This window comes from Crocodylus siamensis, chromosome 3 (assembly GCF_052110815.1).
Source record: "Crocodylus siamensis isolate JL-2025a chromosome 3, ASM5211081v1, whole genome shotgun sequence".
Classification (NCBI taxonomy): Eukaryota; Metazoa; Chordata; order Crocodylia; family Crocodylidae; genus Crocodylus; species Crocodylus siamensis.
The window spans coordinates 243,532,203-243,554,449 of NC_143397.1; the positions used below are offsets into that span (position 1 = coordinate 243,532,203).

The 22,247-nt window shown below is 48.3% G+C and overlaps 1 long non-coding RNA gene across 5 annotated transcripts in view; it reads left to right on the plus strand.

The window, feature by feature from the left end:
- Positions 1-22,247, plus strand: part of LOC149869631 (uncharacterized) — a 220,623-nt gene that overhangs the window by 86,859 nt on the left and 111,517 nt on the right. The gene's annotated exons all lie outside the window — the stretch shown is intronic.

Genomic DNA, 22,247 nt, shown 5'->3' on the forward strand with positions numbered 1-22,247 from the left:
TTTTGACCCCACGAGGAGCCTGGCCGATCCTAAAGCCGTGCTGCTGCCACCAGTCCAGGTGCCCCCTCTGCAGTCTCCTGGCCCCGTTTCTTGCTGCAGAGTTTAGTGAGAGGTTTGCTTTCAGCCTTAAGGAATTTGAGGAATCCCTCTGGATGGGGGGAGGTTGTCTTCCCTCTTGGCAAACCTGCCTGCTGAGTCGGTTGGGTATTTTAGGGAATCAGAATGGCTGTAACTGCCATGGGGTTTTGTCCACAAATGGCTCTTTTTCCCTTGCTCTTGCAGGCGTCTGCTTTATGGATGACTTTGCTAGCAGCGGATTTTTCCTTTATGTGTCGGCTTCTATCTTTGGGTTATACTGTTCTGTGGATCCCCACCCTTTAAATCTTTTCTAAAGCAGCTCTGTGCAGAGTCGGATACAGTCTCGTGGGTCTTTCTGTCTTTGGCCTTATTCTACAGCTCCTAGAAGCCAATGGGAGGGGTCCCGGGGGGCTTGGTTCTGGTCTGGATCAGCTCCTTTGTGTTTCATTTAGAGTCTCTCCTCCCCTACACGTGACACCCGCTACTCTTGCAGGGAAGTCCTATAACAGCCTGTTAACACTATGCAATGGCTCCATACCTTTACAGAAGCTAAAGAACCACTGCTGGTGATTGTGAGGTGCTTTTTTTTGCATGGGATGCGCTGAGGGTTGGCGTATAACAGTTATTTCCCTCTTCTTTGCTGCCGAGAAGAGAATCCCTTAGCATGTTGCTGCCAGCCATCCTTCAAGTCGGACAGCAAATGTGACAATCCTGGATGCCAGCACTGGGAAATAACTTTTGTGACCAGAATGATACTTGGGTGACGTACTACGCATATCTGTCACCTGTTGATCCTGATCCTGTAGCCAAATTGCTCCTTTGCATCTATGGAAACTTCAGTGGTAAGGCTTATTCTCATAGACTCAAACCAAAAAAGTGGAGGCTCCCTTAGACTGTTTTGCACTGAGAATCAAGTCTTTATTAAATAACCAATAAGAAGCATCTCTCTCTGTTTGCAAATCAGTATTTCTCAATGCAACCAGGCAGCGGTTGCAAGGCAGCTCTCATGCCACAAGTTACAAACCAGATAGTGGATATCATTGTTAGCGTAAGAAAGAGTTTGTGCCTTTACATGAGTAGAGGGAGGGATCTTGTGATAGCAGATAAACTGGCATCTCTCTCATGTGATGACCAGTCACTGTCTCAGCTGAAAAAAAGGTCACCGCCCAAACACGCTAAATGTGGTGGCAGGTAACTTTTCACAGTGTTACCCTTCTCAGCAGTGGCACTTAGCAGCATTAGTAGTGGTACCTAGTAGTAATTACATTAATAGTAATGGGTCATCCTTGGGAGCCATTGCACTCAGCATTTCTGTCTCATTGGAAGTGATGATTTTTGAACAGCGTCCAAGTTATTCCCAAGTGTCAGAGGATTTTCTAGGCATCATTAAGGGGGAAAAGTAGCCTTTTGAAAACTGGAAAACCTAATGGGGGGGAGTAACTGATATATATATCAGCCCAGGCATGAGTGAAGGAATTGAGGGGTTATAAAATGTCTCTGCATTAAAAGCAAGTAGGAAGTCAGCACGCAAAGGGAGTGGAGGAGGGAGAAAATATCTATAAGATGTGCAGAGAACTTGGCTGATAGGACCAATACTGCCTGTGACCTCTGAGTTATAGTAAGGCAGGTAAGGATCTGGCCATATTTATACTGTCTTTCTATAACTGAAAAAGATAAATCCTTCATATTGCACTGTTTGAGCTCATTTAACCTAAAAAAAAACAAAAAAAACCCCAGAAAAATCTGCATCTAAACCACAGCATTTGGGAGTGTGCAGGAGGGATTCCTTCTGAGAGAAGAAACAACTGTCTACTATCTGCAGAATGCATGATACTCGCCTTCAACCCTGACCTCATCTGTTTGTACCGCGTCGTCCAAAACGTCACGGAGAGAAGCTTCTCTCACGTGGCAAATCGGTGCACTCGGGCTTCTTGCTCAGGCCCTGGGCTTGAACCCTGGCAGTGCTGTAAGACGGGGGCGCCTGGGAGAGCGTCTCGGATTGTCACCTAGTGAGAGTTGTCGGAGCATCTGACTGCTTTACGATGGCCATGGCATCTGTTTCTTTCTTGGCAGTTGCAGAGTTTACCTAGGCCAAGTGTATGATCTATTGCATGTGTCATCCTGCCTCAAGTCCTTTTACAAATCCATATTTCTGTGACAGTTTCCCCAGTGCCAACCATGACTTGTTTTGCCTCTGCTTACTTTCGAAGAGATAAGTGCCAGGCACACAGAGGATTTTCTCAGCCTTCCAGGATTGGATCCCTGGCTCTTGGCCTCCTGGTACCTGATGAGGTGGCTTCTGGCAGTATCAACTCCTTGGCTTCGTTTCACTAAAAAAAAAAAATGTCCTGGGAAGGAAAGAAAGTAAGAAGTGGGATCTTTGCTCTGGGCTCCTTGTCATCTTTGGGTGAATGATCCGGTATGTCATCATTAGTCTGGGAATTTTTCCCGGAGTTATTTGACAGAGTCCTGGCCCAAAGCCCGCAGAGGTTGTAACCTACAGAAGAGGTCTAGTGCAGGGGACTGGCAGTCTTTGAGGGCTCCTTGCTTCTAGTAGGGGCTCTGCAATGACATGTGTGACACAGTCTCTGTCTATGCATCTGTAAAATGGGTATGATTTAGGTGGGGGACTCTAATTGGAACTCTGTGCTCAACTTTGAGCATGTGGTGGGGAGAGGAATGAGAAAATTGACTTTTCCAAAGGGTACCCCTGTCTTGATGGATGTGCCTTACTTTAGTGTTCATGTAGTTGTCCCGGAGAGTTTCCTCATCCGGGGAATTTAGGCCATTGCTGTTCAGTCCCCACTGGGACACCTCCACTATGGGGAAGTTTAGCTAGCAGGTGGGCTTGTTTTCACCTGCAGCTAGTTATTTCTGTTCTGTGACCTGGGTGCAGCGAGGCAGGCGGTTGCAGTGTTGTTGTGCAGAGCATCATAGTTGGGGGTACAATCTGTACATAAGGAAGAGCAGCCAGGATACAGTTAGAGCAATGGAAACAGCTTGCCAGGAAGGAGAGGACCAGAAGACTTTTCCGTGCAGTTTTTGTTCTTGCCCAGTGCAGAAGAAGAGGAATGCCCCCCGGAGGATACCTGTCTGTAACCGCACCCTGCAGAGCAGAGCAGAGCAGAGCAGAGGCAGGTGGGTAGGGATGTTGCTTTGCAAATGCTGCTGCCTGGGATCTGCTCGCCAGAAGCCCTGACGCAAGTGCGGAGGAGTAGTAGGATGGCACCCAAAATCAAAAGGGCTTGACAGATGGCTGCGCTGACAGGGCTTATAGGTTGTCACTTTGTTTTCCCACCTCCTTATCTATCTCCTGAGAGAAATTGTGCGCTGCCGGTGTGCTGTTTGCCTTGGACGGAGCAACAACACAGAAAGCAGCAAGGAACCTTTGCCAGTAAACATCGAACAAGCCTACGTCAGTCCTTGTTCTCTGCTCCGATTGCCCAATAGCAGGGAAGGTCGGCTTGCTTTGCTTTGTCAGAAGGCCTCCCGTATGCTGCCCTCCCACCCCCAACCCTTTCCCACTTGACTCCCATCGGCTGTGGCGCTTGGAGCTACAGGTAAGCCTTTTAGCTGTGTCTGCCCAGAGCTCGCGCCACCCCTTCCCAGAGAATCGTTGCCCGCTTGCCGCCTCCTCTCTTTATTCTGAGTTGCCTTAATCAGCGTTGGCTGGCGTCCCAGAACAGCCTCTGAACACACACCGAACTGGAAGGCTAAAATAACACTCTTAAATTGTTAAATAAATAGCGGCCAGTCTCTGTTAAATGGGAAACGCAAGTGAATTTGTACGCCCCCCCCCCCCCCAGGTACAAGTTTTCTGGCTTTCCTTTTTCAGTTGTGCATGAAGCATTTGTTATAATTGGTCATTTCTGTGTCTCAGCTCTTAGTGGGACCCAGGAGGGCTGTGGACTTCTAGAGTTACTAAACACTTACAGTAAAAATGTAGTCATCCTGAATCTTTTCCAAAGGAAAGGCGTGTGTGCGTGTGTGTGTGTGTGTGTGTGTGTGTGTTCCCTCCCAACACCGAGATGCTGCTGCATCACCCTTACTACACTGTTAGGAAAGCAGAAATCTTGCTGCGTAACCCTTTCCATGCTAATAACAACACTCGTCTCTTATGCAGCCCTCCCCACGCAAGTCTGCAAAGGAGAGTAAGTGCATTATCCCCGTTTTATAGGTGGGGAGGTGAAAGCACAGACAAATGGAAGTGCTTGGTGCTTGTCCGCAGCTGCGTGGCAGGTTAGCGTCTGAGCCAACTCCACAGCGCGGCACTCTCGCTTGCTGGCCTGGTGAACTACACTTCCTTCTTGAATCCATTTCTGACTTTCTGCATTGCAAGCCACTAGACCCAAGGCAAGCTAGAGCAGCCGTATTGCTGGTGGATCAGCATCATTGCAGTACCTAGGTTGAATCGAGTGGGGTGCGCTCACAAAGTGGCATTTGCTGGGTGCAAGTCTCTGTTGTCTCCTCAGCATGAACAGGCTGAGCGGGATGCTCAACTTCACAGCACTGCCTGCCAAATCCCTGCAGGCTGCTGTCCAGACAGGATATATTCCTCCCTGGCATGTTTTCAGACCCCCAAAAAACAAAATAACAATTATGGTAATTGGGAGAGAGCAGGGATCCCAGTGGTGACCAATGAATGGGCATTTGGAAAGCTTCCTCTTAAAATTGCTGCCAACAAGAACGTTACTGACTGGTGGGGCCTGTTGACTGAGATCCCCATGCTACTGTGTGTTGGCCTTAGATCTGCTTCTTCTCAGGTTTAAAACCAGGGCAAGACATCCTGTTTGTGAGCACGGTATCTCAGACCCTCGTGGGGAAAATACCTTGTATTCCTTAGCTTGGTGTTGAGGTTTCCTTCTGGTTACAAGGTGCAGAGGCACAACCTGGGCTGACCCCAATCTCCTCTTTATTGAACAGATACTCAGGGAGAGGGTTGCTTCTGGGACAGGAGGGAGTGGGAATGCCTGGGGAAAGCAGAGCTCCCTTTGTAGTCTTGGATGGCCAGACAAATTGATTCCCATGGTGGAGATAGATAGCTACCTGGCGTATATTAATTTTACCTTTTGATTTGTGTCCAGGCTCAATGCGCCTTCCTGCATTTTGCTGCTCCTTGGTCATCTTCTGTCTGGTTCAAGGATGGATCTTCTTTTTCCAGTGTCTATCAGCATCTGTACTGTATGCCCCTGTCTTTGCCCTTGGGGCAGAATGCATCTCTCTAAGATAGTTCCAGTGATATCCAGAGCCTTGTTTTACTGGAAGAGAGAAGTTGCCATTGGGTTTGTGATGAGAATTGACTGTCATGTACATCAAGCCTAAAATACCTGATATTATTTGACAGGAATTGAGGGATATTGCCATCGCCATACTGGATAGGAACAGGGGTCCTTTTACAACAGTATTTTGTCTGGGATGACAAAAAAGCCTTTCCGTGTCAAAGAAATCAAGACATATTTTTCATCACCCAGGGAGGCAGCTGTAGCTGTGCCGTGAAAGTAGGGCTCCATGGCTGGCCTTACTTTTTGGCTCCACTGTAAAGCAGAAGAGAAGAGCAGTATTTGACTTCCTTGTAGGCCATTCTGCGTTGACAGTATGTAATGACACAGTTTCTTGTTTGCCTTTGAAGCATCCTTCCAATGCTGAGAAACAAACCCTTGATGCACAAGGTGTCTGTGTTGGGTTTCATCGGCCAACTTGGAAAAAGAGAGAGGGGCAGTGGACTGAGGCTCCTATAGGTAATTTTTCTAGCGCACCTGAGCAGATTAAACCTTCAGTTGTGGCCTGAGCGCAGACAGCTGTGAGAGAGAAAAATGACAGATGAGGGAACTGATTTTTTGTTGGGGAGGTGGGGATTTGTTTGAGGAGATAAGGTAAGGAGCCTCAACCCAAATAGCTCACCCTCAAACCTGCATACCAAGTGAGCTGCCCCTGCTGCTGCTTGATTAAGGTGTTGATTCCTTCAGTTTGAAGAGGTCAGATATGTCTATGTGAATTTGATTGTGGGCAATAGGATGTGCTTTTCATAGTCTGAGGCCCTGACTCAGCAGTGTGTGCCTGCCTGACTTCAGGCATGTGAGCAAGTCAGTCCCATGGACATCACTGGTAGACAAAGAGTGCTTTAAAATCCTAGCCCTTGATAGCAGAGTTTCCTGACTGTTTGTGTTCGCTGTATTTCCAGCTAAGTGGAAACTAAATTATTGCAACTCTTAAAACCTTTTTCATTCAGGTTTACAGTTAGTGTTTCAGGTCTGCTGTATCTGTATCAGAGCAGACAGGCAAAACAATTAAATGGGTTCAGCCCATGAGTGCTCTCAATGGGGAGCAGAAGGCCTCCCTTCCACCCCCTTCACATGCACTTAAAGTGGTTCATTGCTGCATCTGTTCACAGCCTGAGGATGTTCATATGCTTAGACTTGCACACGTGCTTCAGTGACCCACAGTGATGGGTTCTTGAGCACGCATGCAAAATAAGTGCTCTGATCCGACAGTAATCAACACAGTGAAAAAACCTAGATTTGTAGCAAAAGGCACTGAATGAGCACAACCAGAAATGGGCGGTCTTTTCCTAGAGCGGGTGCAGCAACGATGGTTTGGTCTCTGGTGACAGTATGCTTTAAATAGAAGCTGGCAGGGATAATGTACAGAGATGGCGCAGCGGGGATGGACGATGGATGGACAGGGGGAGGGTCAAGCTTTCAGTGCATTTGATGCTCCTTTTCTTTGATGACTATTATTATTCCTTTTGCCCTGATGACTGTTAGTCTTGCATGGATCATGATGGAGTAAAAGATTTTAATGGAATTCACCATCCCAGTCCCGGGGAGGAGGGGAGCCAGGTGTCCAAGGAGAGTGGTCGCTCCTCAAGGAGACGATCCTCCAAGCCCAAAGGAAGGTAATCCCAACGAGGATCAAAGGGAGCAGGAGAGGGCACAAGCCTCTGTGGCTCACCAAAAGCATCTGGGAATGTCTCTTTGCTAAAAAGGAGGCTTATACCCAGTGGAAAGAAGGGGTCATCACCAGGGAGGGCTATTCTGTAGTTGCTCGGGGATGTAGGCGGGTAGTTAGGAAGGCCAAGGCAGAGATGGAACTGGGACTAGCTTCCCAGATTAAGGACAATAAGAAGGCTTTTTTTAAATACGTAGGGGGTAAAAAGAAGGTCCCGGGTAATGTGGGGCCCTTGCAGGACAACATGGGTAACTTGGTCGTCACACCAGACAGCAAAGCTAACATGTTTAACTATTTCTTTGCCTCCGTCCTCCTAAGTAGGGACCAGAACAGCCACCTCCCTGCTGGGCCCCCCTCGGGAGGCACACCTGGGCCACGGGTTAGCGAGGATTTAGTCAGGGAGCTTCTGGAGGGGTTGGACGTATTCAAGTCAGCCGGCCCGGGTGATCTCCACCCTAGAGTTCTAAAGGAACTGGCCGAGGTCATTGCAGGACCCCTGGCACGGCTTTACGAGCACTCGTGGTGCTCTGGTGAGGTACCGGAGGACTGGAAGAGGGCCAACGTGGTCCCCATCTTCAAAAAGGGCAGGAAGGAGGACACGGGAAACTATAGGCCGGTTAGTCTCACCTCGATCCTAGGCAAGCTGTTTGAGAAAATTATGCTGGCACACATCCAGGAGGGGCCAGCAGGAGACGGCATGCTTAGGGGCAACCAACATGGGTTCATCAGTGGCAGGTCCTGTCAGACTAACCTGGTGGCCTTTTACGATCAGATCACCAGATCATTAGATGCAGGGGTAGCAGTGGACATCGTCTTCCTGGGCTTCCGGAAGGCTTTTGACACCGTCTCACACCCTGTTCTCATTAAGAAACTGGGGGGCTGTGGTGTAGACACCCACACAGTCAAATGGGTCGCCAGCTGGCTGGAGGGCCGCATCCAGAGGGTGTCAGTGGATGGGTCCGTCTCAACCTGGAAGGACGTGGGCAGTGGGGTCCCGCAGGGCTCGGTCCTTGGGCCCGCACTGTTCAACATCTTCATCAGCGATTTGGACAAGGGGGTAAAAAGCGCCCTCTTCAAATTTGCTGATGACACTAAGATGTGGGGGGACGTGGGCACACTGGAAGGATGCAACAGGCTACAATCGGACCTAGACAGGTTACAGGCAGGGGTGGGCGGACGAGAATAGGATGGGTTTCAACACAGACAAGTGCAAGGTGATGCACGTGGGGAGGAACAACCAGCACCATACCTACAGGTTGGGGAACTTCCCTCTTGTCAGCACGGAGGCGGAAAAAGATCTGGGGGTCATCATTGGCTCCAAGATGAACATGGGCTGGCAGTGTGGAGAGGCAGTCAGGAAGGCCAACCACACCTTGTCATGCATCCACAGATGCATCTCGAGCAGATCCAAGGAGGTGATCTTCCCCCTCTATGCAGTGCTGGTCAGGCCGCGGCTGGAGTACTGCTTCCAGTTCTGGGCGCCACACTTCAAGAGGGATGTCGACAGCATGGAGAGGGTCCAGAGGAGGCCACTTGCATGATCAGGGGGCAGCAGGGCAGGCCCTACGAGGAGAGGCTGCGGGACCTGAACCTGTTCAGCCTCCACAAGAGAAGGCTGAGGGGGGATCTAGTGGCCTGTTATAAACTAGTCAGGGGGGATCAGCAGGCACTGGGGAAGTCACTGTTTCCCCGAGCACTCCCAGGAGTGAGCAGGAATAATCTGGCAGAGGGTAGGTTTAGGTTAGATATCAGGAGGCGCGACTTCACGGTCAGGGCGGCTAGGGTCTGGAACCAGCTTCCAAGAGAAGTGGTGCTGGCCCCTACCCTGGGGGTCTTTATGAGGAGGTTGGATGAACACGTTGCTGGGGTCGTTTGACCCCAGTACTCTTTCCTACCACGGCAGGGGGTCGGACTAGATGATCTGCTCAGGTCCCTTCCCACCCTACAAACTATGAAACTATGAATCTCCATTTGTGAAGCCTGTGAACAGTCTTAATGGCCCCCCTTCTGAGCCAGGATTTCTAGAGCACAAAATCCCATAAACAGCACCTAGTTCCCTCACAGTGCAGCAGACAGATGTGCAAACTACTTTTTTACCATAGTTAAGAACATGAATAAAAGGTTGAATCAATTGAACACTTGCAAGTCTATCGGGTGGCAAGTCAAGCGGGTCTTAGGTAGCTTCTTCGAGGCACCAAGTTGCTTGTCCAGCTGTGTGCTGAGCTGGGTAAGCCAAGTGCCACTTGTGGGACATCTCGCCCTCTGGAACTGATTTACATCAGCTGCCACGTGCTGTACTACAGATGAGGTTAATTTAATTAAACTTGTATCAGCAAAAGGTCTCTGGGATCAGATTGTTTGCTACTGGCATTGGCCTGAGAGTCAACACGAGAGAGGAGCTGGCTTGTTAATGGGTTTGTGGTTGCCCGTTACTTTCACAGGTAACACGATCAAGCCTCTCAAGTTTGGTCGCAGAAAACCAGGAAGTTAAAGCCGTGAAGAACCCATGTTCCTTAGTGAAATGATATGGCAGCTTCAGTTCCCTTCTTCGAAAGTACCAAGTTTTCCGTGGGAATACCCAGGGCGATGCTAGCTGGGCTATCAGGTGGCTGCGGACAGAGCACTGTAGCCTTGCTGGTATTGTGGTGGCTTGGACTTCATTTGTCTGATATGCGATATGTCTCTGGTGCAAGGATACTCGCATGCTTGTTCGGGAGGTAATATTGCTACTGCTAGCTTTTTCCTTACCTGTGCTGCTCTGCTCATTCTTTCAGCATTTGTTAGAGAAAAGCCTGAACTTTGAAAAGGACGTTAAAGGCCGTAGTCGGTATTACTTTTAGATCTATGGAAAAAAACCCTGATTTGGGTTTGATTAGGTCTGTGGGGTTTTGGGAAACCAAAGGCAGGAGGTTGAGTTCTTACTCTTCAAAGGCTCGTTGGGTTCTGGGTTCACTGTTGGAACGTGACAGATTTATTGCTTGACTCGGGAGTTTCACTTGCCACTTTCCTCTACCGGCCACAATCGCTCTTACTCGGCAGGCCCAGATGTTAGCTTTCCAAAATGCAAGCCTGGTAATCATTGTCACCCTATTTTTCGTCAGATGTGTTGGCATAACTCCTGTGACTTCAGTGAAGTGATGCTATCAGCAAGTCCAGCCCACTGACCTCTGAGCAGCCCATGGTGCTAGCTGGCTGCTCCATATATTCTTGCTTTTATCAGGTCCCAGCTGCTTCCCATGGATCTGGGTGGCCCTGGCTTATCCTGCCAGCAGTGGAGTGTCCCTGGCTTTATCGGGTCTTTGCTGCTGCAGAAGCTGTTGGACCTAAAAAGGCTTTTGTGGTGGTTCAGTATTGGGGAAACCAGTAGACGACGCATAAGGACTCTGCAGACCCACTTGTTTTGAAAGGGTGCTGGGGACATGTAAGGAGACTGTGGAGCAAAAGCACAAAACTTTGTGAAAGCCATTGAGCACCTCCGCCTGCCTGCCTGTTGTAGGTTGGCAGGCTGTGCTGTTTGGCAGTGCTCTCCAGGGAACGATGAGTGGTTTTGTTGCAAGACGTGGGGTTTGTTTGTACTGCGTTGCATTGTTTATATTACGATTTCTTGAAGGGAATGGAAATAAATGTCATCAGTCCCTTGTGTCGATGACCGTTCCTTAGACTATCGTATGTTTGCATATGTTAGCGTAAGCATTAGAGTTGAAAAAGTCCAACCCGTATTCCCTTCGGGCCAATCTGAGATTTGGCCCAGGGACTAGATGTTCTAGCAACTAGTTTTAAATGTGTCAGCAAATGGGCCTTGTCCCTTGTATCTCTTGAGAGACCATTAATAGACCTTGTTTTCAGAAAGTATTTTATACATCCAGAATATCTAATTCTGGGCAGCTCCCTTCAGCCAGATGCCTGGAGACTTTTGTCATGCCTCGTCTTAGTCACAGCTCAGCTGAGTTAGACACAGTTGGTTCTTTTTCATCTTTTCTTATAAGCGTACATCTCCAGCTCTTTACTCCTTCTCATGGATGTTGGAGTGTTTTGATACCCGCTTTTACTGAAAGAAAGCCTGGCTTTCCGGTGTGCCGGTGAAATGCTTTGTGAGAGCAGTACTAGTTCAGCTGCTCGTGCGCTGTTAAGGGCCGCGCTCTTCGTTTCCTCAAAAGCTTGTTCTGTCTAATACGTGGTCCTGTGTGCCAGGGAAGATTTCTGGCTCATGTTCGTATGTCATCAGACTCGTCATCTTGCTTGGATAATTACGGCTTTATCTATGGAACTTGCTCCCCGCCCCCCCCAGAAATCACATGCCCGGATTTTTTCGGAGGTGCTGAAGTTTTGGAAGTCCCATTGAAGACGAATGAAGGGGGCAGGTGCTCGGCACGTTTTAAAGGAGGCCCAGAAAGGCTGCTTCGTGACGCTCGTTCCTCCATGTTGGCCTTTAGCATGAGCTGCCGGAAGCAGGCTTTGTTTTAATCCTGGAGGTTGAGAGGATCTCTTCGTCAGCCCTCCGTTTTCAGGGGCCTGTCCCCCGTTCGTTGCAATGTAGCATTAACTAGCGTTTTCAATCCATTTGTCCTGCCACATTTTATCGTTGCCCTTTGTCGACTAGTCCACTCGAGCCTGCATTAAAAATTGTCACGTGCAGTTTCTCCAATTAGTCGGCATGGTCTGGATGAGCAAAGCAGCCTTTAGTCAAAGACCAGCGTCTTCTTTATTTATTTTTTTGAATTCAAGTTGCCTGAGGTCAAAACTCTTTGATTTTCTATTTGGGTGTAAGCGGCCTGATTTTTTTTTTTTTTTCAGAATAACCGTTGATTTCAGTGGGAGCTACAGCTGCTCAGCATCTCCGACGGTCCTGGGTAGATTCTTAGAGTCAGACTGGACTTGAAAATGCTGGCATGGATGGTATTTTAAGGGCTGATATGATGGATCTGGGGGTTTTTTGCAGGGGTTGTTTTGGTTTTTTTTAACGTGGTGCTGAAGAACGCAGATCATTCATCCTGGTCCAGTTGTTGAAAGCATCTGAGGATTTAAGGTGGACTAGCTCCTTTGAATTGCTTGCTTGAGAGGGGAGGAAAAGGGCGACAGGACTGAGCGGAGGAGGACTTTCAGCCCCCACTTCACAGTCTCGCATTATCTTGAAGTCCCCGGCGCTGAGGAGCATGCTGTGAAACTGTCGGCTGGTTTGATGGCACCTTGTGCTAAGGGCACTTTGATACTAATGAAGGTCCCGTTACAGGAGCCTGTTTCAAACTGATGCTGCCAAAAAAGCTGTGATTTACTGCAGCACAGAAAGGATGATATGGCCTCATCACCTGAGTTGTGCAAAGAGTTAGCAGGGGAGAAAGGAGGAAGAGACTGAAAGGGAGGGAGGGAAGAGGGGGAGAAAGTAGACTAAAGCAGCTAGCTGTCGGTGAGTCTGTACCAATAGCAAAAATGGGGATGGGGTGTCCCCTATGTGGCCACGTTGTGTTGTTACATGATAAGAAAAAAGCCATGTGACCCACTACCACCAGGAATTGTTTTGACACAGGGATTTGTGCAGCATTGTGACAATAATGGCACTGGTATTAGAGAGTTGGTGTGGGAGAGCCATGCAGAAGGCCTCACCTTGCCAGTGCCCTGTTTGCAGAAGTCTCAGTGCTGTCTTTGCCATTTCTGTGTGAGAAGGATGGATGGAGTTGGACCATAAAAAGGGAGAGAGGAGAGCCTGAAATGGAGGGATTAGAGCAGGGGTCGGCAACCTTTGAGTAGCTGCAGGCAGAATTTAATGGAGCTCTACCTAGGATGGCTTGCTGCCTCTGACCCAGCCCCTGCTGTCACCACCTACTGCTTGCCACCCTATGCCATGCGTTCCTCCGCAGACAAGTGCTGCCAACCCACTTCTGATGTTCACCGCTGATGCACTTCCCCAGTTGTTGAATGCCACCAAATCACTGCTGCTATCCTGGCTCTGTGAGCTGGATTTGACCTGCGGGCTGGAGGATGCCAATCCCCAAATCAGAGTGAGAGAGGGGGCTTGGAAACCTGGCTGGTGAAGAGTGTGTAAAGCCAAGAAATGTTGAGACCTTATTCGGACTGGACTGGAAGATGAATGTTTCTACTCTAGCCAGGCAGGGATTTGCTGTTTTAACTGGGAAGATGATGGGGTTTTAGACTTTCCATGTAGTATCTGCCTCTCGGGGAAAGCTCTGACTTTTCATCGAACTGAAAACTTCATGGTTTTTCAGGGACTTTTATGAACATTTGAAAATAGAAATTTTCCATGATGCAGGAAGCTCTCGTTTCCAACTAGCTTTACTATGCGCCTTTGTTTCTTTCCATACTTGGCTGCTCAGAAAGAAGAGGCAGCCTGATGAGCCACCGTTTGGCAATTTAATTCCAAATCAAATAAAAAAAACAGAATAATAACTGCTGTGCAATCGCAGCGTGGGTGTAACCTGGAAAGCTGCTAATTTGTAATTAGAGTGGGTACTCCTTCCCTCCCTGTTCAAAATGGGTCAGATTAATAAAGAGCACTTTTTTAATAGCTGCCCATGTCCACTGTGCTGCATTGAGAACAGCAATGCTGCTTTCAGCTGTCGGCATCCCTGCTCCTTTCTATGTCCTTTCCATCTCCCGCTTGGGTTATTCTCATCATGTTGTACATGGTCATATGTATTCTCTTCTCTTCAGGGGTAAGACTTGATAGGTTTGAAAGATGGCTGCTGTCCCCGCCTTCTCCTTGGTCCCTGTGCTGTGTACACTGCAGGCATCAGGGGGAGTTGGTTCAGGATGTCACATGCAATGCAACCTGCACCCTGGACCTTGTGCTGCGTATAGTGCCAGGTCCAGCCTGCATGCCACAGTCAGTGCACACCCTGTGTTGCCCCAAGAGCCACATGCACAGTGAGCCCCCAAGGCACAGTGTGTTGCCCGTGGCACGCAGGGCTGGACCACCCATGCACGCTGCCCATGGCACAGGTACGCTCCGCATTGCCCAGTGAGGCTGGAAGCCAGTACACAGGGCTGCTCGGTGGGATGCCACGGTGCTGGATGGGTTTAACAGACCTGCAGATAACAACGAGGACTTAATATGTATTTATCCTGTGTTTTTAAGCCAGTCTTACGAGTTTTGGTTTCTTTGAGCGGGTACTTCATAATTTTTTAACTCTTGGAGTTAATAATACTGGAGTAGCTGAATTACTGAAACTTGTGACCTTTGAGGGCTGCTTGTGGGGGAGGTCAGCTTGCTAGAAGACAAGGCATATTGCCCAAAGACTCCAAAAGCACCTTAACTTGCCACAGACAAAGCAGGAGGATGAGGGCTGTCTGTCTTCTTGCTGCAAGGGTTGTTAAAATGCTCTTAAAAGATCTACAGATAAGAGAGCACAGAGACGCCATGTATTTGGTTTGCTTTGCTTTTCTTTGTTGGAGGAGTAGAAGTTGATGCTTGCGTTCACTGCCAGGAAAAGCCTTTGTCCTCACTGTGCTATTAGTGGGAAGTTGTGGGTGGTGATCTTTTATTTATTTATTTTTTAAATTTTTCCCAGACTCTTTAAAGTGTACCGCAATATCACGATAGGCCGCTGTGCTGCAGATACTGGTTTGCATCACCTACCAAAATGTTTCCTAGTTAAGAAAAGTGGATCAGTGAGGAAAGTGCAGCCGTGCAGAAAGTGCACTCGAGTCTGCAGGAAACGGTGCCACCCATTTACGTTCTGAGGTTGGGTGGCGGGTCCACCTTTTCCCATCTATGCAATGAAATCCAATTCAGCTGGGGGATTTCTACCAACTAACTTTTTGGTTGCCCCAAGCTGCCTCTGGGTGACTGTTCAAAAATGACACAACCTGGGGGCTGGAGAAACTGTTTAATCTGACTACTTCATCTGACACCTTTGTTTTGAAGCGTTCTGGAAATGAAGATGTTTCTGTGGTGTGGGTAGGACTTTACCAACAGCTCTCAACCCTTCAGAAACAATGTCACATTTCTGTGAAAAGGGAGGAAGGAAAGAAATTCAACCCCATGGGTTCATCTTGGGAAATGGGTGCCAGGCTTGGGCCCTGATATCTGGGATATAAGCCCCCCCCGCCTGCATAGAGCTCTTCTATAGAAACTCCAACTTTTCTTATTTGAATACCGACTTTCAAGTGTTTTCCCTTTAACTACATGTGTCATGGAGCATTTGAGTGACAGGACATCAGAAGTGAGGAAGGCAGAGCCAAGAGTTGCAGTTTAGTGGTCTACATAGGTAAGCTTCCTCTTGTGAAAGAGCCAGAGACCTGCACCTCTGGACCTTATTAATTGGCTTCTCCAACAGATGCCTTGCTGCCCAGGGGCACCTGGTAATTCCCACCACTTCTCACCCCTGGGTTGCTCCTCTCCATTCCCATCCTTCTTGTCTTCCTGCAAGAGACACGAGTCTACACTAGCACACTCCACTCGCTCAAGAGCCCACAGTGTCTAGCGCAGACAGGATCCAGGATCAGAGTTTCTCGGCCCTGTTGTGATATGAAGCTATGGCAATGAGAAAGCCCCTGTACCTTTTCTCTCTCTCTGTCTGTCTCAATCCCTCCTTTTGCTATTCCTAGTACAAATGAGTAATACCAGGGGTATCTATACAGGAACTGAGATAAAACCATTGTGGTTGAGATTTGCATCTACAGAAACCTGCAGTTTGGACCTGTGCTTTCTGGAAGTGGCTAGCATCATTGAGCTTCAAACAGAAATGGGCACTTGTTGGCATCTTACTACATTTAGTGGCAGATGAGTGAAAGGAGCTGTAATGGGCCAGAGTCCTTTGTGAAGTGTTAGTGTGTGTGTGTGTGTGTTTTGTTTGTTTGTTTGTTTTTTAAATTGAGGATTAAGGGAGCAAGAATGTGTGCTTCAAACCAGACCCGGCCCATCTGCGCCCTAGTCTTATCACAGTTTCTTAGCTGCTGTGGTCAGGATGCACCAGGCAAAGATCCTCACTAGAGCTATTTCTGGCAGTGGTCTGAGAGCAGTTCTGGTTGGGATTGTTACCTCTCTGCAAAGAAGAAAGAGTTTGAAGTGGACAGTTTGCCCTCATCATTGTCATGTTTGGTGAATGGTGCCCACTAGCATCTTTTGATTTCTTCAGTTCAGTGATTCTCAACTAGCATGTCGCAGCACCCTGGGGTGCCAAGAGATCCTTTTAAGGGTACTGCACAATATTTGCCCTGGTAGGTATGCAAACACCTACACATTATTCACACAAGAAAGCCAGAGCTTTCAAATTGGACTCTATCTTGTCCAAAGCATTCTGACCTGGTGTGGTTTTCCTGAGCTCGTGCAGCAGAAGAATTGCACCATTATTTCTCCACAGACAAAAAATGAATGAAAGCAAAGAGCTGGCACTTTTCTGAGGCGTGCCTTGAGTCTAATGAGGGAGCTGTTGAGTCTTTCAAGGCTGGCAGCCACTGCTTTAGTTGTAAGCTTCAGATTGTACATGACTGCTTGGTTTTTTTGACATTAGTGATCAGCGCAGCATCCTCACCACAGAGAAGCAATTCTCTTCCTTTTACATCTAGAGAAACTGAGGCACAGAGAGGCCATGTGACTTGCTTACACTGATACTACTGCTGAGGTGTGATGCTTAAACACTGATGCATGTTTCTGTCTAGTCCCTGCTAGCCCAGCGTGCTTTTTAAGATGATGCTCACTCACAAGAGGAGCTGGATTCCTTTGCCATATCTCTCTTCTTGTCTCCTCTCTCTGGGCCTTGTAGGTGTTGCTGTGTCCTAGAAGAAGAGGGAATTGGACCAGGGGCCTAGGAGTCTCAACTCATGACTTCTTGTTGAAGTTCTGTCACTAGATCTCTGAATTTGGGAAAGTCCTATATCCCTGGTATGCATCTATTTTCTGGTGTGTAGGATGAGCCCAGTACAGTTACTCGCAGGAATATTGGAAGTCTCAATTAAACATTCATTAGGTTCTCTGGGATTGAAGTCAGAACATGCATTTGGTATTTTCAAATTTATTTGGGGTTTGCAACTGCAGCACTCAATCCGGGAGGACCAAGAGTCTTGCTGAGGTCTCCTTTCTCTCTCCAAATGATGTTTTACTTCCTTGGGCTGCCATCTAACAGTGAATTTCTGGCACAGTCGCAGAATCTCCATGACAGTTCACCAGCCTTGGTACAGGATTGGCTTGGGCACCTCTTCCATGTTAATTATGATGACAATAAAATGAATTGATTGCTCTGTGTATGCTTGGTGGAATTTTGCAAAGCACAATGACAATGCTTGAAAGTTGGAAGGGAGCCATGGATTGGGGTAGGTTATTAGGTTATTTCCATCTGTTTTTCCAACAGCTGAGAGCAGGTGTCCTGTCAAAGAAGAGTCCCCTTAAAGGCAGAGAATAAGAATGCAAATTTTACCTGCGAGACAAAAGAAACCATCTGACTGTTCCTCTCTGCCACTTAATAAGTTTACCTTTCCCCTAGTATTTGCATATTGTAGGCCAATCTCTCTGAAATGCCTGAGAAAAGGCTTTTGTGTCCAACACCAAAACCAACTCATTTGAACCAGATTACTTCAGGCAGAGGCAAAAAAGGATTAAATCCAAGTAGGCAGGAGCAGCTAAGTGATGCATAATAAGGCGTTCATTAAACAAATCAAAAGGGGCTGGACTAAAATTTGGGGCTTGTATTGTCTGGGTTCTTGATGGAGGCTGGATGCTCAGATCCTCCAGGTTGGGCAGTAGAGGCAAAGCAGTGTGGTTGATGGATCTGCTGCTTGGCAGATAAGCTGACGTCTGCACAGCCCTAGTGCAAACCTTACATGTAGAGCAGACCTTGGTTTGCATTAGGCTGGTATGCAGCTCTCTGCATCTGGACGGAAGATAGCGGAGAAGTTAAAAAAGGAGGTACAGTTAGCGTGTTTGCAGATACCTCCCCACCTGGAGTGGGACAGGGCAACCAAAATGTTGTCACGTGAAATGGAATGAGGGACAAAAAGAGACTAGTGTTTTGCTGATGCTTCCATGGTTGTGATGCTCTTGAAACAGAGGCAAATTAAGGTGTACTGTGTCCCTGAGCAAGCACAGAATTGGAGGTCCCCTCCTGCCATGGGAGCTGGGCTGCAGGGTGGGGAGAGGGGCCCCTTCCCTTCTTAGTGCTGGCTGCGGGGCACATGCCTGCCTCTTCTCCCTGCTCCCCATCCCCACTGTGGCTGAACGTACGTACACACAAGCACACACAGGCGTGCAGAGACAGGCGCGCACACTCTACTGTCACTTTCTACACATGAATAGACGCACACAGACAGATGCACGTGCATACACACAGACAGATGGAGACGCATACACAGACAGACAGACACACACACACAGTTTCCCCCCAGAGGACCTCTCCCACTCTCGATCACACAGTGGCAATGGGTGTGGTGGGACTGGGAGGGATTGCTGTAGGGGGGCTAAGATGACCTTTGGGGGCTATAGCCCCCAAGGCCCTCCCGGCACCACCACCTGCACAGATGCGGTCCAGCGGAGCACTCCTGGCTCGGCCCTCTCCCACCCAGGCACAATGCCACCTGGCCCTGCCCCCAGCCCCATTGGTGGAGGGGCCCCAGGTAAGCAAATGCGAAAGCCATGGGGAGAGAAAAATGGGCGTCGAATTTAAAACTGCAGCTTTCACTTCCCTGGTGATGACGGATCCCAGGGTGCTGAAGTGGTAGAGGCCTCTGGGCTTGTGCCCAGCTGGCCTGTCCATTAATCTGCCTGTGTCTTGAAAGCATGCCACCCATCAGCTGTGTGCTTAATGAAGATCTTTTTAAACTGTGGCTTTGACAGGCACGTACCCCTTGCAGAATGCTTATTCATCTGACACTTGGATCACAAATAGTTGTACTTGCTCTTCCTGCTGTTTTATCACTATGTACCTTGTGATTACCCTAACCCTCCGTTCCAGCTCATTGAGAGTTTTGTTAGGGTTGCATAAGGATTGAAGTGTTGAACGTTTCTGAGGTGATTGCTATATATCATCAATTCTCAATCAGGGTGCCGGGAGATTCTCTTTAGGGTGCTATGGGGTGCCACACAATGTTAGCTTTGTTAGGTGTGCAAACATGATTCACAAGATAAATTCAGAGATTTCAAATAGGAATCCAGTGTTTAAAAAGTGATTTTCAACCTTTGTGTGTGGACCCCTGGGGGTCTGCAGACTGAGGAGTCCACGAAAGATGACTCTGATCAATCAAAAGTATGTGAATACCTGAACTTACAATTCAAAGGGGTCCTCATCTCCATTAAAAAAAAATTTAGGGGTCTGTAAATGAAAAAGTTTGAAAACCACTGGTTTAAAACATTCTGAGCTGCTGTGGTCTTTCTAAGTTCTTCGCAACAGAGGAGTTTCTCCATTATTTTTCTTTCATGAAAAAGTGAGTGAAAACTAAGAGCTGGCATTTTCCAAGAGATGCTGTAAGTCTAAAAAGGTTAGGAACCGCTGCTATAGATTAACTGTCTTCTCACTGAGTGGGTTGTTTCTTTTAAATTTGTTCCTTTGTTTTTGTGTTTTGAAGGCCAGAAATTTTCCTTTCCCACTTCATGTGCAAGGGTAGACGATAAAAGTCTTTGTTATACCTCTCACTTCAGGGATGCTTACTTTTCTTAAGTAAGGCTGACCTTTTTGTGTGCACGCAGACACACATGCATGTGTATGTTTAAAAATACATGCTATTGTCATTAGGGGAGCACCAGTAGAGAATTTTTTGGCTGATACTGATAGCTGATTTTTAATGAGCCGTATCGGCTGATTCCGATCCAATTTCCGATACACAGCCTGGCAGCATGGAAAGCAGCATCCGGCTGGTAAGTCTATTGTGGGGGAAGGGGCAGGGAGAAGGAAGGGCATGGTGGGGAGGGGCAGATCAAGATCCCCATGGTCAGGCAGGGAATGGGGCTGGGGCAGGTGCTGTACAGCTGGGGTGGGGCATGGGATGGAGCTGCGAGTGGCTTGTGCGAGGGGCAGATTCCACTGCTACGCGCATCCCAGGAGGGCATGGGGGGGGTGTGCCCCCAGATCTCTGCATAGCGAGGACAGGCCCCCAGCCCACAGCGGCAGCCCGCCCTTGCCCCACTCACAGATCCAGAGGCGCACACCCCCCATGCCCTCTTGGAGTGTGTGTAGCAGCATGATCCGCCCCATGTCCCCTGCATGAGCTGCTCATGGCTCTGTCCTGTACCCTGCCCTGGCTCTGCAATGCCTGCCCCTGCCCCACCCCACTCCCTTCCTGACTGCGGGGGCCTCAGTCTGCCCCCCCACACCCCTTCCCCTACAGCAGGCTTATCAGCCAGACGCTACTCTCTGCGCTGCCGGGACGCGCTCCTGGCTGCCTGCTTGCTGTGCTGGGGCTGTGCGCCTTCATGGAGCATGTATCAATGACATTATCAGCCACATCAGCCAAAAAAGGCCAATTGCTGTAATGTCAGTTTTTCATACATTGGTGCTGATACGATTTGGGACTGATGTGTCATTGCACCTCTAATTGTCATGCATGTATTTTACATAAATGAATGCAAAGTTGGGAACTAATGCATATAGATCTCTCATAAGCCAGCCAATTATAGATTTTTAGGTCAGAAGGAATCATTTGCATAAAACAAGACATGGAATTTAATTCAGAAGTGGGTGGGAGCTGGGGTGTGGGTGTGTTTACACACCTCCAGAGAGTTTCAGACAAGGTTGCTGGGCTTTATATCCCACCAGAAGAAACCCTAAACAAAAAGGAAATAGATGCAACATCCCACTCAGTACATTCATCTGGAACAACCAATAACCTACCAGTTTTTTGGATTATATGTTCACAATTGGTTTGTGTGATTTTGTTGTTGTTGTTGGGTTTTTGTGTATTGCATTGTGTATATATGTCCATGCGGATGCTGGCATTGAAGTACGTATGGTTGATTGTGATGTGTGGCCATGGGATCTATTTTTCAGTTATATGATTGGAGTGATCAAGGGAATTTAGTTAGCGGGAGTTAAGAGGGAGAGAATTGAAACGTGTGTGCACGTTTGCACACATAAATGTGCAGTGTTTATGGTGAGATTTGGGGTGGGTGCTCTGTTACATAAGGGTATTTGACCTCTGGCCTGTTGGCTGAATAAAGCATATGAGACCATGTCATCCAGCTCCATGGGCCCTGAAAATTTGTCAGCACGGAAGAAAGAGATGGTAGTGACAATTGCCCCAAGAGGCATGGCATTTAATGCTGCCACTGCTCCCTTGCTGACAGATTTCCAGACCTGTGGTTAGCCCCGTGGACCAGACAACGTGGCCCTTCATGCTGGCACTTGGGCTCAAACTACGGCTAAATCTGATGTGTCAGGCTGGTATACAGGGCTGCTTTGCGACTGGACCTGGCACGCTGGATCACATGTGCAGATAGATTCCACATGCTGACCCCATGCTGGATCCGGCCCACGGACCAACCCCTTCCTGTGGACCAGCCCTCGCTGTACTAATGCAGTCCATGGGGTCAGAAGGTTGAGACACCATCACCTGGGGTTTTGGGCCTTTCCATAGCCAACCAAGTCTATCCTTTGCATCATTTGTGTGTGTGTTGGGAACCAACAGGGGACTGAAATGCAGGGGGAGAAGACAGAGGGATTAGATGGTAAAACTGGGCGTGATGTATGGATGTATGAGTAGTTTGGAAGGAATGTTACTTAACTGTGACCCGGTGTAATAACTGCCTGCTCTATTGCAATCTGCAATCAGATCAGTATCAGCTGAGAAAACCTTAAGAAAGTGGCATGTTTGTTTGAAGCTGAGGATGTGAGTCCACATGAAGAGGCTAGCAGAAGAATATCTAATTTCAAAGCCTTTAAGACACAATGTGCCTTTATGGAAGGGAGGTTAAAATATTATAGATGGATAAGTGGGAAAGTACATGAAGCAGAAACAATGCCAAGTGGCCTTGCCTTTTCTCTGTTGTTTAAGCAGGACTGCATTACCACCTGCACTTGTCAGCCCTGTTCCCAAAGATAATGGGGACTTCTCTCCCCTTCTACTGGCTAACAGAAAATAGGTGCAGGTTCAGCTGTGGGGGAAGGAGCGACTCCAGAGGCTGGGCTGTTCTTCCAAACAAGCACAAAGGAGCTGCTGAACCTCGTTGAGCTAGTTTGAGCTCTTTAACCTCCCGATGTCAGGGGACCAGTCTTGATTTTACAGGTCTCTTCTGGTCCATTGAGTCTGACTATGAACTGAAGTGAAATAGAAGTCCTTCCTGC